Genomic DNA, 4136 nt, shown 5'->3' with positions numbered 1-4136 from the left:
CCCTCCGCAGAGCCACCCGGCGCGCCCGGGAAAACTCCGCAGCCGCTGCCGCCTCTTCCATCCCTCCGCCTTCCCCTCCGTCTATCTGCCCTGCTCCCCTCGGCCCCCACTAACGACCTGTCCCCTTGCAGCCTCTCGGGCCCCTGCCACGCCTTCTTTTGCCCTACGTTACTGCTTCCCTCCCGCTGAGATATCTGCAGAGACCCCTCCCCTTCCAAGCGCGTCCCTAAACACACCGCATTCTGTAGCTCCTGAGGACTGCTCACAACAATACTGTCCCCCCACCCCATCGGTGATTAACGTGGAGGCAACTTAGTTGTGCGAGGAAGACCTCAACGAGGCCAGCCCAGTGGGGGCCCCAGTGACCCGAGCTGGGGCGAAGGAGGGGGCTGCCCTCCCACCTCTACCGCACGCACACACACCCGCCCGGTTTACTGACACCAAATGACCGCTCTCCAGTCGCTAAGAAAAGGGGAGGCTGACAGGCACAGGACTGCAGCTGGGGAAGCTGTTGGCTGCGGGTTGCTAGGCAAAAATAAACATCGGAGACACCTCCCATTTCCTTACGACTCCCGAGCCTTTCCCCTGCGCCACCACTGGCAGAGACACACCTTCTTTCGCGGCTGTCTGCAAAAGGAATGAAACCTCGTTGGATTCCTCTCGGTGGGGGGGGGGGGGTAGTTCTGTTTCCCCTTCCTTCCCTAGACACGTGGAGAATGTCTCTCTGCACCTAGAAATCTGCCATTTACAGTGTCTCCCATGTAGACCGAAACATTGCTTGCACATCGCACACCTGCTCCTTGTCCTGCAGGGCACACTGCGGGCCTTTGTCCAAACACCACAGGAAGGAGAAAAATGACAACTCCCGGATGGCAGGGTAGAAAGATGTCCCAACCCCGATTTCTGAAGTTAGCTTGGGGACACGGATCCCCAGGTTCTTGGCTGGTCCAAATGTGCAGACCTAAACTAGTGCAAACTCCAGTGGGAAGAGAGCCACCTCCTGCTGAGTTCTGTCACCTCTACTGTTTGCAGATTGTCATAGCAACCTCCTTCAGACATCATACTTGGCTTTGTACAAAAGCCAAAACCTAAGTGTTTCAAGGTACAGTGGGACACTCTTGAAGTTTACAGGCCTCCTGCTGAAGAATTACGGGTATGAACTTTGGCAGAGGAAACTGCCAAAGAGTAGAACTTTGCCCCATAATACCTGGCCAAGAAAGAAATTGTCTGGGGGTCTCCTCCTAGGAAAGGAGAACCACAGTAAAATAATTGAAAAATTTTCCTCTAGGCAGGGTGTAGTGGCACAGGCCTGTAATCCCAGCACTAGGGAGGCTGGGATAGGAGGATCTGTATGAGGTCCAGGCTAGCCTGGGCTGTAAAGTGACTTCAAGGTCAGCGTCTCAGTTACTTTTCTCTCATCGCTGGGACAAAATACCCAATACCCCAAATTAAGGAAGGAAAGGGTTATTTAGCTCATAGTTTGTGGAGATTTCAGTTCATATTCAACTGGTTTCAAGGCAGAGTGGCACATGGCAGAGGGCAGCAATTCATGGTGATGAAAAACAGCAACACAGCAAGAGCAAAATGGGGGAAACATAGGTGGAAACAGCAGAGCCATCAAGCCCTTCTCCTTTATATTGCCTTCAGGTTGTACACCCCAAGGTGGGGTAGCACTCACAATCATAATCCCAGCACTGGATCATGAATTAACCACAAATTCTGGTCACCTGCCCCAATGACTCCATGAGGCTTTGTGGTGACATCTAGACACAAACCATAGCATTCTGCTCCTGGCCCCTTAAAGACTCGTGTACATCCCTTTATGCAAAAAGGCCTTTTAGTCCATTTCTAAGAGTTGCTAAAGTCCTAACAATTTCAACATTGCAGAAAAGTCCAATTCCCAAGTCTCCTCCAAGTTCTAAGGCAAACTCTTAGCTGTGAGCCCCTGTACGAATGAAAAGTTAAACCCTTCCAACATTCAATGGCATAGGAAAAACATTACTATTCCAAAAGACACACAAAGCAGGATACAAAGCATTGGGACCAAAGCAAGCTCAAAATCCAGCAGGACAAACATTATGTCCTGTGGTTCCATGTTCAACACAATGGAACTGAAGCAATCTGTGGCAAATTGTGAGCCCCATGAGGCCCCACCCAATGGCACTTTTGGTGGTAGCTCCCATGGCTTCTCTCTTAGGCCTGCTTTGCTCCTTCTTGCAGCTTTCCTTAGATGATCTACATCCTTGGCTTCTCCACACTGCTGGGGTGTCCACTGCATTTAAGGCTTCTCACTCACAGCTTCACACACTGCCCTCCCAGGGGCTCACTGCCTGGCCTCCCAGGCCTTCTGAAAACTGAGTGGAAGCTGTCTTAACCTCAGAACTCTTACATTCTGCAGGAGCTTAAAATCAACTCCACATGGTTGATACCTAGGTCTGCTGCTTTCTGGAGCAGTAGCCAGGCTTCCTTTTCTGTTGGCTATAGGTGTCAAGTACCTGGATTTCTGAGCACTCTGATCCTGATTCTGAGGAACAAATTCTCTATTCCACTGCTGTTCTGGAACCTGGTGTGTGGTCACTGCTGCTATTCTGGAACATGGTGCTCTGTGACTTTCTCCTCAAAGCAAAGTCTTTCAATTTCGAACTTTTGAGGCTGCAAAGGGCAGAGGTTTGCTGCTTCTTGTGATGTCCTCAGGTCATCTTTTCTAGTCTCCTGTTCCTTCTCAGCAGTGGAGGTCCTTTCTGCTCTATCTTTGCAGTCCACAGCTTTATTGGAGTTTCCTTTCTGGCCAAATCCACATTGTAAGTCATCCTGCTGGGCTTTTTGCTCTTGATTCTCAGCATAAATTTGACTAAAAACCCCCAACAATGGCCACTGCTTCAACATTTGACTACCTTGAAATTTCTTTTACCAGATTAATTAGTCCTCCTCACTTAATCTCAGTCTCAGGCAAGGTCTCTCGACGTGATAAAAGGTAGACAAACTTTCTGCCAAGCCATAGCAGCCATTATCTGGAGTCTAGAAGCCAATGAAGTCCTTCTTCCCAGCAGAAACCTCCCCAGCTTGGTCTTTACAGACAGGATTTTTATTAGCCTTCTGGTCTTCTGAGCTCTGACCAGAATCTCCCCTACAGAACAGCCAAAGGTGTTCTAGAGTTTCTCTTTCAAATGACAACTCTGAACCTTTCCCACCTCATCCCATAAGCCATCATGAAAGGCTCTTGAACCTCAAGGTCAGGTATAGTCAGAGCAAAGACCCTACTTCTTGGTACTAAATTCTGTCTTGGTTACTTTTCTCTCATTGCTGAGACAATAGACCTGACTCTCAACAGTAAGGAAGGAAAGGTTTATTTAGCTTATAGTTAGTGGAGGTTTCAGTCCATACTTGGCTGGCTCCAAGGTGCACAGGAAGAGGGTAGTGTTCATGGCAGTGAAGCACAGCAAAGAGCAAAGGGAGGAGTAGCAGCTGTGGCAGCTAGCAAGCCTCTCTACCTCCCTTATATTGCATCCAGGCTATCTGCCCCAGGACAGGTGTAGCACTCACACTCATAATCCCAGCATTGGATCATGAATTAATCACAGACTCTAGAAGCCTGCCCCAATGACTGCATGAGGCTTTGGGGGACACCTAGACACAAATCATGACATGAAACCCTGTCTCAAAGAGATAAAAAATTTACTTTAAAAGCATTGTAACTTTGGGCTGCAGAAATAGCTCAGTGGTCTAAGCACCTGCCTAGGCAAGAACAAGGACCTGGGTTCAATCCCCAGTAATATATGTTGTGCCACCTCATCCCCGGAGCACTTAGCCAGCCACCAAGACTGGGTGTCATGGTGTCCCAGTGCTGGAGAGGCTAAAACAAGAGGATCACTAGGAGTCTGAGCTACGTAGTGAGACCCTGTATCAAATACATAAGAAAGTAAAAAACAAAGAAAAAAAAAAAAAACCCAAGAATTATAACTTGAACTGACCCTGGCAAGAAACATTTTCCTATGCTTGTCACTGAGTACTACTGCATTTGTATCTACTTGGGGAAGCATAGTGTTCCTCATTAACTACAAGGAAAGAGTTTAGAGACGATAATGCTAGAATTGTTTCCTGATTCCCAGTCCAATTTCCCTCCCCACTCTGTCCCT

This window comes from Octodon degus, unplaced genomic scaffold, assembly GCF_000260255.1.
Source record: "Octodon degus isolate 3935 unplaced genomic scaffold, OctDeg1.0 scaffold00047, whole genome shotgun sequence".
Lineage (NCBI taxonomy): Eukaryota > Metazoa > Chordata > Mammalia > Rodentia > Octodontidae > Octodon > Octodon degus.
This window is presented reverse-complemented; position numbering follows the sequence as displayed.